The following is a 13,951-nucleotide window of genomic DNA, read 5'->3' on the forward strand; positions in this document are numbered from 1 at the left end:
AGGAGATTTTCAGTTTATGACCAAAAGGGGAAAAAAAGGAGGTTGAAAGAAACGCTGGTTTGAGGATTCCCTGGGATCAGCTAAGTGATGAGAGCTGAGCCCTGACAGCTGGTCCCTCTGATGTGGGCAGGGATCCTGGAATACAGCTTGTAGAAGGACGGATGGATGCTAAAAGCAGTATTCAGGTAAATCACAGACAGCCAGTGGCCCAACGCTTATCAAAATCTGGAAGACCACAAGTAGGAGAAATGAAAGGTCTTCCTGAGGTGATAAAAATCAAAGCAAGGTGGTAACAGTTGAGGTCAGTAAAATTGATACGTAACTTACACCTCACTTTTGCCATTACTTCACATCTTAAGGCAAAAATGAAAATTTTATTAAAAGATTTTTTTGTAGGCATTTCCTTCATGGCTCAGCAGTCAACGAACCTGACTAGAATCCATGGGGATGCGGGTTGGATCCCTGGCCTCGCTCAGTGAGTTAAAGATCTGGCGTTGCCATGAGCTGTGGTGGATGTAGGTCACAGATGTGGCTCGGATGGCACACTGCAGTGGCTGTGGCATAGGCCGGCAGCTATAGCTCCAATTCGACCCCTAGCCTGGGAGCTTCCATGTGCTGTGGGTATGGCCCAAAAAGCAAAAAAAAAAAAAAGTGATTTTTTTTTCCTTTGTGGGGCTTAAATGAAATCATATAAAGGACTTTGTACCTGATAATTGCTGGAAAGTGTCAGTTCCCTTTGCCGCTCTCCTGGCTTCTCAGGGTTTGATTGCAGATTTTGCTAATGAGGGGTGAGTCTTAAATAGAGCCTAGAATGATTACTGGAAGGAACAGCCGCTAGCAGGGGTGTGTCAGAGAGCGCCCTGCAAAATGCAAAGTTGTTCCATTTTTCTGCACCATGAAAATATTTATGTTTGCTCTTCCTCCTTCTTCAGCCTAAATGACTTCCCAGCAATGGCAGCTTGGCTTCTGCCCAGCTCGACTCTGAGCCGATTTGATTTGATGAATGTCACCACTGACCTGTGCGGTTCTAATTCCATGTAGACGTTGAGGGCTGGTTGACATTTCCTTCCCTCCCTTCCTGTGGTTTCTCCTTCCTGATTCACCTCTACCTCCTTCCATCTGCTCCTCTCTAGTTTCCTTTTTATTTGTTAACCCTCCACAGAGTTCTTTACTCAGAGTAGTTCTTGAGTTTCTCTGCTGCTTTTTCCAAACCACGACTTCCCCTCCCACGTATACAGATTCCTACACCAATATCACCATTCACGTTGCCTGATCAAGCCTCTGGCCTGTGGCGAATCCAACTGCCAAATGAGTAGACACACTGGAGCGTCCCCCAAATACCTCAAATCAAACTCCCTAGCTCTCTGTGCTCCCACGGTCTTTGCTGATGATTTATACTAGCATTTATCACACTGTACAGGTAAGGGTTTTAAATATATTTTCATCATTTTTTTAACTTTTATTGAAGTATAGTTGATTTACAATGTTGTGATAATTTCTGCTATACATCAAAGTGATTCAGTTATACATGCACACACATCCATTCTCTTTCAGATTATTTTCCCACATAGATGATCACAGAACATTGGGTAGAGTTCTCTGTGCTGTACGCAGGTCCTTGGTGGCCAATCATTCCATATACCTCAATGTGCATATGCCAATCCCAAACCCCCAGTCCATCCATCCTCCCCTCACCTGTCCCCTTTGGTAACCATAAGTTTGTTTTCAAAGTTTGTGAGTCTATTTCTATTCTGCAAATTTGATTTGCATCCTTTTTTTAGATTCCTCATATAAGTGATATCATATGATGCTTGTCTTTCACTGTCTGACTTACTTCACTTACTATCATGATCTCTAGGTCCATCCATGTTGCCGCAAATGGCATTATTTCTTTTTATGGGTGAATAATATTCCATTATCATCATTTTATTGAAGAAAGGGACTGTTTCTTATTCAACCTAGAACTGGATAATTCTTGGAAAAGCACTGCATTCATTAAATATGAGTGAGCAAATACAAGTCTGGTGTCACTGCTGACTTGAACCTGACACAGAGCATCCTTGCCTGAACATCCCTTTCTTTCCTTAGTATGTCTGGGTTCTGTTTTGGTTACTGGGTTGCTTTGTTCTCAACTCTCTTACTGTTGCCGGGTGATTTCCTTGGGACTGTCTTCTGGTTGGCTATGCTTCTAGTGCTCAGAGATTTTCCTTTGTAGCTAAATGGTTGCATTTTTACCAGCCTCTGGAATGGATCAGAGTCTCAGGGAAGTTCAACTGCAACTACAAACATGTTTGTGGACTGAAACAGGCAGGGAAAGAATTTTCAAGGAGTCACCTTATCTCTGCCCAGAGTCATCCCTCATGTCTTCTTTCTTTTCCTAATTTCTTAAATTACAGTTGATTTACCATGTTCCTTCAATTTCTGCTGCACAGCAAAGTGACCCAGTTATACATACATATACATTCTTTTTCTCATACTGTTTTGTCCTTGTGCCTTATTTTACCATCTGCTTCCTCTGAAGGGATCTTTCTTCCTCACTACTCAGCATTCCAGTGTGAATCGTCCACTGCATTGGTAATGGATCTGTGGACTTAAAAAAGAAAAAGGAGGAGGTTTTTTACCCTCAAAATACAAATGAGAGAGCTTCAACTCTCTTTTGTGGGATAAGGTCTTTGTGTTATTATTTTCCTTTTAAACTTTATTTTTAATTTTTTTTTTATTTTTTACATTTTTTTTATTATAGTTGATTTACCATGTTCCTTCAATTTCTGCTGTACAGCAAAGTGACCCAGTCACACATACAAATACATTCTTTTCTTTTTTTTCATACTATCCTCCATCGTGTTCTAGCCCAAGAGACTGGGTACAGTTCACTGTGCTGTACAGTAGGACACTATTACTTAGTCATTCTAAATGTAATAGTTTGCATCTACCAACCCCAAACTCCCCATCTGTCCCCTTCTGCCTTTTCCCCAACCCCCCGGGGCAAACACAGGTCTGATCTCCATATCTGTGATCTGTTTCTGTTTTGTGGGTAGATCATAAACTTTTGACAAAATCCAATCCTTTTAAACTTTAAAACACGGAGTTCCCATCACGGCTCAGTGGTTAACGAAACCGACTAGCATCCATGAGGAGGCGGGTTCAATCCCTGGCCTCCCTCAGTGGGTCAGGATCTGGCGTTGCCACCAGCTGTGGTGTAAGTCGAAGACACAGCTCAGATCCTGCATTGCTGTGGCTCTAGCATAGGCCGGTGGCTACAGCTCCGATTCGACTCCTAGCCTGGGAACCTCCATATGCCACCAGTGTGGCCCTAAAGACAAAAAGACAAAAATAAATAAATAAATAAATAAATAAATAAATAAATAAATAAAACTTTAAAACAGATACTCTATAACTGTTTTTTTTTTTTTAATGGAAGACTAAAATCAGGATTTGGGAGAGACATATAAACTATTTGCCCTTTAAAGTTGTTATAATAAACTTCCTTTATTTGGACATGTTGGGAACTAAGATATTCTGATCAATTGAATGTTCCAGTTAACCAATCCAAAAATACTTCTCAAATGCTTTCTCAACACTGTCCTAGACATTTCAAAGACATCCGAAGAATTTTACAGCACAATTGAGGATAAGAAGACACATATGATAATTTAACAACAACTCTAGACCATAGGAGCAAACCAGATAAATCCTTAAATACACCCTTGAAACTGAAAAAGTACTCCTCTACCCCTCTGGTCAATTTATTCTCCCACTCTCCAAATGCATATTCAAACTTTCTCTACTTTCTTCAAATTTCTGATGCAATGTGGTAGCTGCATCAGCCACAACTGCCAACTTCACCTCTACCCCTGGCACCTCCCTCACTCCCCGTGTGACCTTGAATCATATCTCATTAGAGGGGAGAAAACCTAAGACGCCCTCAGCAACTTCCTCACCCTCCCGATGCCAAATGTATTAACCCATCCCATCCTTTTCCCCCTACTTTGATATAAAAGAATCCTCCCTTCTCCTACGTAGGACCAATTGTTCCCTGTGTGATGTAAAAATGAGTAATAACTAACCTCAAAGACCTGCGGGTATTAAATGCATTGATTCTCTCACATGCATATATAAGTTAGTCAGATGAGAGCCTAGAACTCATCTTTCTTCTGAACCTTGGACTCACATATTGAACTGCAGAGTGAACATTTCCACTTAGATGTCTCAAAAGTACTACATTAGTACTTTTCTAGTGTTGCAGTAATAAAGTGCCACAAATTTATTATCTTACAGTTCTGAAGGTTAGAAGTTTGACCTGGGTCTCTATGGGCTAAAATCAAGGTGAAGGTAGGGCTAATTTCCTTTCTGGAAGCTCAAGAGGGAAATCTGCTTCCCTGCCTTCTCTAGCCTCTAGAGGCCACCTGCAACCCTTGGGTAATGGGCCCTGCTCCATCTTCAAAGCCAGCAACATTGCTTCTCTTTCTCTGTCTTCTGCCTCTCTTCACTTTTTAAAACTTTGAGATGTAATCATGTACCATAAATTGACTGAAGTATAAAACTCAGTGGTTTTTAGCATATTTACAAAGCTGTATAAGTATCATCACCTATTTCACAGTTTTCCCATCACTGTAAAAAGACATCCCATACCCTTAGCAGTCATTCCTCACTTCTCTCTCCCCCAGCCCCTGGCAATCACTATCCTTGCAACTCTACGAATTTGCCTACTATGAACATTTCATATAAACAGAAACATACAATACATGGCCTTTTGTGTCTGGCTTCTTTCACTTAGTTCATCATGCGGTAGCACGTATAAGTACTTCCATCCTTTCTATGACCGAAAATATTCTATTGTATGGATATATCACATTTTTATCTGCTCATCAGTTGATGGATATTTGGGTTGTTTCTACATTTTGGCTATTATAAATAATGCTGTTGTGAACATTCCTGTACAAGTTTTTGTATGAACATTTGTTTTCAATATTTCTGTACTCTTGGGTATATTAGAACTATAGTGTAACCCTACATTTAACCTTTTCTGGAACTACTACACCATTACTCAAGGTGGCTGAGCCATTTTCCATTGCCACAAGTAGTGTTCCAAATCCTCGCTAACACTTGCTATTTATTTTTTCTTTTCTCTCTTCTTTTCTCTTTTAGTCTATAGCCATCCTAGTAGCTGTGAGGTAGCAACTCCTGGTGGTTTTGATTTGCATTTTCCTAATGATTAATGACACTGAGGATATTTTCATATGCTTGTTGACCATTCATATATCTTCTTTGGAGAAATGTCTAATCTTTTGCCTCTTTTTGAGTTCCTTATCTTTTTATTATTGAGTTGTAGAAGTTCTTTTTATAATCTAGATACTAGACTCTTCTCAGATATATGATATGAAAATACTTTCTTCCACACTGTGGGTTGTCTTACTTTTTTAATAGCGCACTTTGATGTATAAAAGTTTTTACTTTTGATGAAGTCCAATATATTTTTTCTTTGGTGGCTTGTACTTTTGGTGTCATATCTATGAAGCCATTGCTTAGTCAAAGGTTATGAAGACTTACATCGATGTTTTCTTCAGAGAATATTATAGTTCTAGTTCTTACATTAGATCCTTGATCCACTCTGAGTTAATTTTTGTTTATCATATGATTAAAAGGTCCAGAATTCATTTTTTAGCATGTGGATATCATTTCCCCTATTAAATGCTCTCGGCACCCTTGTCAGAAATCAATGAACCATAGATGTATAAATTAATTTCTGGACTCTCAATTCTGTTCCACTGATCTATATGTTTATGCTTATGCCACAATGCTTTGATGACTGTTTCTTCAAATTAGGGTTTAAAATCAGGAAGTGAATCCTACAACTCTGTTCTTTTTCAAGATTGTTTTGGATTCCTTATAATTCCACATGAATTACGGAATTAGGCTGTCTAATGCTGTAAAAAAGGCATTTGGAATTTTAATGGGGATTGCACTGTATTGTAGATTAACTTCAGTGGTATTGGCACCTTACTGTTAAGTCTTTAATTAAAGAACATAGAATATCTTTCCATGTATGTAGGTATTCTTCAAGTTCTTTCGGCAATGTCTTATATTTTTAAGTATACAAGACTGTGCCTCTTTGGTTAAATTTATTCTTAAGTATTTTCTACTTGTTTATGCTACTGTAAGTGAAATTGTTTCCTTAATTTCATTTTTAGACTGCTCATTCTAAGGTATAAAATGCAAATCACTTTCATATATTAATCTCATATCCTGCAAATCTGCTGAATATATTTGTCATAACAGCTTTTTTCTTGTGGACTCTTTAGGATTTTCTCTGTATAAGATAATGTCATCTACAAATAGAGATAGTTTTACCTCTTCTTATTCAATCTGGATGTCTACTGATTTTCCCTTCTGTTAAATAGAAGTGATAAGAGCTGACATTATTTGCTTATTCCCTGGGATTAGCAGAAGAGCTTTTAGTCTTTTGTCATCAAGTATAGTATTAGCTGTGGCTTTTTCATAGCTGTCCTTTATTAGGAAATTCCCTTCTGCTCCTAGTTTAGTATTTTATTATGAAAAGATATTGGATTTAGTCAAATGCTTTTTTTCACTTCTATTGAAATGATCATGTGGAGATTTTAAAACATTTTATGATATATTTAGTTGATTCATTTTTGTATATTGCAACAACCTTGGATTCCTGGAATAAACCCCACTTGGTCATGGTCTATAATCCTTTTATATGTTAATGGCTTGGTTTACTAGTAATTGAAGATTAATAAGGGGAATTGGTCTGTAGTTTTCTTATGATATTCTTATTTGGCTTTGGTCAAGGTAATAGTGGCCTCATAGAATGAGTCAGAAAGTTTTCCTTTCTCTTTTACTTTTTGGAAGAGTTTGTGAAGAATTGATGCCAATTCTTCTTTAAATACTTGGTTAAATTCACCAGTAAAGCCATCTAGTCCTGGGCTTTTCTTAGATGCAAGATTTTTGACTCAATCTCCTTCTTTTTTATAAATTGATACATATTTTCTGTTTCTTCTTGAGTGCCGATAATTTGTGTCATAAGAATTTTCTATTTCATCTAGGTAATCTAATTTGCAGCATATCATTATTTATAGTATTTCATTATAAGCCAATTTATTTCCATAAGGTTGGTAACTGTTACCTTTTTCATTCCTAATGTTAGTAATTGAACATTCTCTCTTTTATCATGGTCAAACAACTTAAAAGTTTGTCAATTTTGTTGATCTCTTCAAAGAACCAACTTTTGATTTCCTGTATTATTTTTCTATTCTCTAATTGTAAACATTTTAGACATAATCTTTATTACTTCCATCCTCTGTGTGCTTGGGGTTTGCCTTGCTCTTTTTTTCTTATAAAGTAGATTATTGATCTGAGCTATTCCATCTTTTGTAAATGCAGGTGCTTAAATAAATTTCCCTCTGATCATTGTTTTCTTCTGCATCCTGTAAGTTTTAGTATTTGTATTTTCACACATCTTTCAATCATCTCAAAGCATTTTCTAATTCCCCTTGTGATTCTTTCTTGAATCACTGGTTATTTAGATGTGTGTTGTTTAGTATCTTTAAAATTTTTTATGTTTTTTCTTTTTTCTTTTGTTAAATTTTATTGAAGTATAGTTTATTTACAAGGTTGTGATAATAAATGCTGCACAACAAAGTGATTTGCCCATACAATATATATATCCATTCTCTTTCAGATTGTTTTCCCACACAAATTATCACAGATTGGGTAGTGTTCTCTATGCTGTACAGCAGGTCCCCACTGGCCAATCATTCCATATACCTCAGTGTGCATATGCCAATCCCAAATCCACAGTCCATCCCTCCCATCCAACCCCAACCTGTCTGCTTTGGTAAGCATACGTTTTTCAAAGTCTGTGGGTTTGTTTTTGTTCTGCAAATAAGTTCATTTGTATCCTTTTTTACATTCCACATATAAGTGATATCTATGATGTTTGTCATTCACTGTCTAACTTCAGTTAGTATGTTCATTTCTAGGTCCATCCATATTGCTGAAAATGGCATGGGTCATATTTTTATGGCTGAATAATATTCCATTGTATATATGTACCACATCTTCATCTAGTCCTCTGTTGATGGACATTTGGGTTGCTTCCATGTCTTGGCTATTGTAAACAGTACTGCAGTGAACATCAGGGTGCATGTATTTTTTTGAATTTGGTTTTCTCCAGATAGATGGCCAGGAGTGGGATTGCTGGATCATATGGTAGTTCTATATTTATTTTTTTGGGAAAACTTCATACTGTTTCCATACATTCCCACAAACAGTGTAAGAGGGTTCTCTTTCCTCTGTGCACTTTCCAACATTTATTGTTCACAGACTTTCTGATGATGGTCATTCTGGCTGGTGTAAGTTGGTACCTCATAGTAGTTTTGATTTGCATTTCTCTAATAATTAGTGACGCTGAGCATCTTTTCATGTGTTTTTTTGGCAACCTCGATGTCTTATTTGGAAAAATGTCTGTTTAGATCTTCCGCCCATTTTATGATTGGGTTTCTGTTTTTGTTTTTTTGGTGTATGTATGGGGTGTATGTATGTTTTGGAGATTAATATTTGTTTTTTGGTGTATGCAAGGGGTGTATGTATGTTTTGGAGATTAATCCCTTATCAGTTGCTTCGCTTGCAAATATATTCTCCCATTCTGTGGTTTGTCTTTTTGTCTTTTTTTTATGGTTTCCTTTCCTGTGCAAAAACTTTCAGTTTAATTAGGTCTCATTTGTTTAGATTTGTTTTTATTTTCATTACTCAAGGAGGTAGAGCTGAGAAGATATTGATGCAGTTTATGCCAAAGAGTGTTTGGCCTATGTTTTATAGTATCTGATCCTACATTTAGGTCTTTAATCCATTTTGAGTGTATTTTTGTGTATGGTGTAAGGGAGTATTCTAATTTACTTTATATAGCTGTCCAGTTATTCCAGCACCACTTATTGAAAAGACTGTCTTTTCTGCATTATATTGTCTTAACCCCTATGTCAGATTTGTTAACCATAGGTGAGTGGACTCATTTCTGGGCTTTCTATCTGGTCCCATTGATCTATATTTTTGTTTTTGTGTCAGTACCATACAGTTTTGAGACTGTAGCTTTGTAGTACAGTCTGAAGTCAGGGGGCCTGATTCCTTCAGCTCCATTTTTCTTTCTCAAGATTGCTTTGGGTGTTCAGAGCCTTTAAGTTTCCATACAGATGTAAAAATTTTTTATCTAGTTTTGTGAAAATGCCATTGGTAATTTGATAGGGATTGTATTGAATCTATAGACTGCCTTGGGTAATATACTCACTTTGACAATATTGATTCTTCCAACTCAAGAGCATGGTATATCTTTCTATCTGTTTGTGTCATCTTTGATTTCTTTCATCAGTGTCTCATAGTTTTCACAGTACAGGTGTTTTGTCTTTTTAGGTAGGTTTATTCCGAGGTATTTTATCCTTTTTGATGCAATAGTAAATGGGATTGTTTCCCTAATTTCTCTTTCTGATCTTTCATTGTTAGTATATAGAAATGCAATCAATTTCTGTGTATTAATTTTGTACCCTGCAAAACTTGACAAAACTCATTGATGAGCTCTAACAGTTTTCTGGTAGTGTCTTTAGGATTTTCTAGGCATAGTATCATGTTATCTGTAAACAGTGATAGTTTCACTGCTTCCTTTCCAATTTGGATTCCTTTTATTTCTTTTTCTTCTCTGACTGCTGTGGCTAGGAATTCTAAAACTATGTTGAATAAGAGTGGTGAGAGTGGACATCCTTGTCTTGTTCCTGACCTTAGTAGGAATTCTTTCAGCTTTTCACTATTGAGAATGATGTTAGCTCTGGGTTTGTCATATATGACCTTTATTATGTTGAGGTAGGTTCCCTCTATGCCCACTTTATGGAGGGTTTTTCTCAGAAATGGGTGTTAGGTTTTGTCAAAACCTTTTTCTGCATCTACTAAGATGATCATGTGGTTTTTATTCTTGTTTGTTAATGTGGTGTAACATAACTATTGATTTGTAGATATTGAAAAATCCCTGCATCCCTGAGATAAATCCTACTTGAACACGGAGTATGATCCTTTTAATGTATTGCTAGATTTGGCTTGCTAGTACTTTATTGAGGATTTTTGCATCTATGTTCATCAATGATATTGACCTATAATTTTCTTTTTTTGTGATGTTTTTGTCTGGTTTTGGTATCAGAGTGATGGTGGCCTCACAGAATGAGTTTGGTAGAGTTCCTTCCTCTGCAATTTTTTGGGGGAAGAGTTTCAGAAGAATAGGTGTTAACTTTTTTCTAAATGTTTGATAGAACTCACCTGTGAAGCTATCCAGTCCTGGACTTTTGTTTCTTGAAAGTTTATTAATCAATTTCAATGTCAGCACTCGTGATTGGTCCATTCATCTTTTCTATGTCTTCATGGTTTAGTCTTGGAAGAGTATACATTTCTAAGAATTTGTCCATTTCTTCAAGGTTGTCCATTTTATTGACATACAGTTAACTGTAGTAGACTCTTACAATACTTTATATTTCCGTAATGTCCACTGTAACTTTTCTTTTTCATCTCCAATTTTATTGATTTGAGTCCTTGATCTTTTTTTCTTGATGTGTCTGGCTAAGGATTTATCAATCTTGTTATCTTTTTAAAGAACCAGCTTTTAGTTTCATGATCTTTTTTACTGCTTTCTCCATTACTATTTCATTTATTTCTGCTCTGATCTTTATGATTTCTTTCCCTCTACTCACTTTGGATTTTGTTTGTTCTTTCTCTAGTTGTTTCAGGTGTAAGGTTAGCTTGTTTGAGATTTTTTCTGCTTCCTGAGGTAGGCTAGTATTGTTATAAACATCCCTCTTAGAACTGCTTTTGTTGAATCAATAGGTTTTGGATTGTTGTGTCTTCACTATTATTTGTCTCTAGGTATTTTTAAATTTCCTCTTTGATTTCTTCAGTGATCAATTGGTTGTTTAGTAGCATGTTGTTCAGTCTCCATGGGTTTTTTTTTTCCCAGGTTTTTTTTCTTGTTGTTGTTGATTTCTAGCCTTAGAACACTGTGGTCTGAAAGATGCTTGATATGATTTCAATTTTCTTAAATTTACTGAGACTTGATTTGTGGCCCAAAATATGATCTACCCTAGAGAATGTTCCATGTGTGCCTGAGAAGAATGTTTGGTCTCTGCTTTGGGGTGGAAAATTCTATAAATATCTGTAATATCTCAAAGTCTTTTCTAATTCCCCTTGTGATTTCTACTTCGAATCATTGATTCTTTAGATATGTGTAGTTTAATTACCACATATGTATGAATTTTCAATTTTCCTTTTAAAATTTCTGATTTCTTTCCATTGTGTTTTGAAGTACATATTTTGTATGATTTCAATCCTTTTAAATTTATTGAGACTCATTTAATGGTCCAATAGTGGTCTAGCCTGGTGAACGTTCCAAGAGCACTGGAGAAGAATACATATTCTGTTGCTTTGGGGTTGAGTGTTCTATAGATGCCTGTTAGGTTTATAGTGTTGTCCAAATCTGCCTTCTTACTGATCTTTCTACTTCCCTATTCATTATGGCAAGGGGGATATTAAAGTCTTCAAGTATTATTGTGTTGAATATTTCTCTGTTTAATTTTAATCAGCTTTTTCTTCATATATATAGAGTCTCTGTTAGGTAACAGTATGTTTATATTTACTGTATTTTCCTGGTAGATTGATCTTTTATCACTATAAAATGTCCACTTTTGTCCTTGAAATGATTTTTCTCTTTGAGTTCATTTTGTCTAATATTAGTATAGCCACTACAACTGTCTTTTGCTTACTGTTCGCAGTTATCTCTTTTCCACCCTTTTGCATTCAAACTTGTGTCTTTGGATCTAAAGTGAGTCTTTTAGGCAGCATATTGTTGAATCATGTCTTTTAAAATCTCATCTGCCCATCTGCCTTTTAATTGGATAGTTTAATACATTTATAATTAATGCAATCATTTTTTTTTCTATTTACAGCCACACCTGTGGTATATGGAAGTTCCCTGGCTAGGGGTCGAATCAGAGCTAGAACTAAGGCCTACACAACAGCCACAGAAATACCAGATCCTTAGCCCACTAAGTAAGGCCAAGGATTGAACCCACATCCTCACAGAGTCAGTGTCATGTTGGGTCCTTAACCCACTGAGCCACAATAGTAACTCCCTATTTAACACAATTATTGATAAAATGGAATTTATTATCCATAGATGTCTGTTAATTACTCTACAGATAGTAAGTTCTATTCTGTTGTGATACATTGCTATTTGTTCTTTGTATGTCTTTGTGTTCCTTGGTTTCTCCAATAACGCCTTCTTTTGTGTTAAGTGGACATTTTCTACTATAGTGTTTTAATTCCTTGGTAGTATTTATTATTTACTATATATTTCTGACTTATTTTCTTAGTGGTTCCCTGGGAATTAGCATTAATATCTTGAAGTTTTGCTAATTAACAACCTTGCTTCCATCTGTTCCATCTAACCTTAATTCATCTTTGCCATGTAACATAATTTATTCACAGGTTCCAGGGATTTGGATATGGACATTTTGAGAAGATCATTATCCTGCCTACCATAAGTACCTAAAAGTCAGTGTGTCAAAGACCTTTCATTAAATTACCATCCCCCCCATTAAAAAAAAAAAACAACAACACATGGATGACAAATTTCCTGGTGCTCTTCCACTGCTTCCCAGTCTTGATGGCTAGCTGAGTCATCTACGTCGTTGTATAAACTAGACCTAGGAGTAATTTTAAAAACCCTCCCCTCTTTCCTTCTTAAGATCCTATTTTTCATTGAATCCTAGTGATTTACTTCCCTTATATTTTCTGTATTTCTGTATTTCTAATTCTATCACCCTAATCTAAATAAATTTTACTAACCTTTTTTCTCATTATTATGCCCTAAGAAGACTGTTAGATACTTTTTCCTAATTGTCCAATCTATGAAATGTAAATATACTGTAGAGCTGTGATTTATATAAAAAGAGTAAATATAAAGCTTACTCATTTAATTCAATACAGGATTAAGAATGATTAAGTAAAATTTCCAAGTTAAAAGGTAAATTAGAAAGCTCTCAACATTTAAATTAACTTTAAAACTATGCATGCTGAGAACTGTTTAATGTAATTTCTCAGCTTACATAAATTTTAATGTATCAAATATATGCATATAAGCAAATGAGCATTTTATTTATTTCATTTTTGTATGTTTTTATTTCTTTTTCTGATAATTTTTTTTCTTTCTATGACCTCACCTGAGGCATGTGGAAGTTCCTGGGCTAGGGGTCAAATCAGAGCTGCAATTACTGCAGCTCTGATTTGACCACAGCCATGGCAACACTGGATCTGAGCCACATCTGTGACCTATGCTGTAGCTTGTGGCAATGCCAAACTTTAACCCACTGAGCAAGGCCAGGGATCGAACTTGCATCCTTATGGACACTATGTTGTTTCCCTAACCCGCTGAGCCATAACAGGAACTCCTAAGTGAACAATTTATATAAATAAATTAGAGTGGCCATGGAATCAAAAAAAATTTTTTTTTAATCATCTCTTCCTGGCCTTTCTCAGTGGGTTAAGGATCTGGTATTGCTGTGAGCTATGGTGGCGGTCACAGATGTAGCTCATATCTGGCATTGCTGGGGCTGTGGCACAGGCCAGCGGCTGCAGCTCCAGTTCAACCCCTAGCCTGGGAACCTCCATAAGCCACGGTTGGAGCCCTGAAAAAGACAATAAACAAACAAACAAACAATCTCATTATATTTTTCAGCAAAATTATTGAAAAATTGAATTAATTGCTTAAAAAATATTTTAGGGACTTAACATTTGACTTTTGCTTGATATGAGAAAATAAAATTTTTACTTAATTAGGTGCTAGGTATTCAATCAAATATTGCCAAAATTTTTTGTGTGCAGCATTTGAAAAATGAATGGTGAG

At 36.1% G+C, this 13,951-nt stretch overlaps 1 long non-coding RNA gene across 1 annotated transcript in view; it reads right to left on the minus strand.

Moving 5' to 3' along the window:
* Nucleotides 1–2,446: 2,446 nt before the first annotated feature.
* The window catches only part of LOC125117539 (uncharacterized), a 52,092-nt gene continuing 40,587 nt past the window's right edge, over nucleotides 2,447–13,951 (minus strand). The window contains exon 3 of the long non-coding RNA XR_007132649.1: nucleotides 2,447–2,590. This is a non-coding gene — a long non-coding RNA (uncharacterized LOC125117539). The remainder of the gene's footprint in view (nucleotides 2,591–13,951) is intronic.

Source organism: Phacochoerus africanus, chromosome 2 (assembly GCF_016906955.1).
Source record: "Phacochoerus africanus isolate WHEZ1 chromosome 2, ROS_Pafr_v1, whole genome shotgun sequence".
In the NCBI taxonomy this organism is placed as follows: domain Eukaryota; kingdom Metazoa; phylum Chordata; class Mammalia; order Artiodactyla; family Suidae; genus Phacochoerus; species Phacochoerus africanus.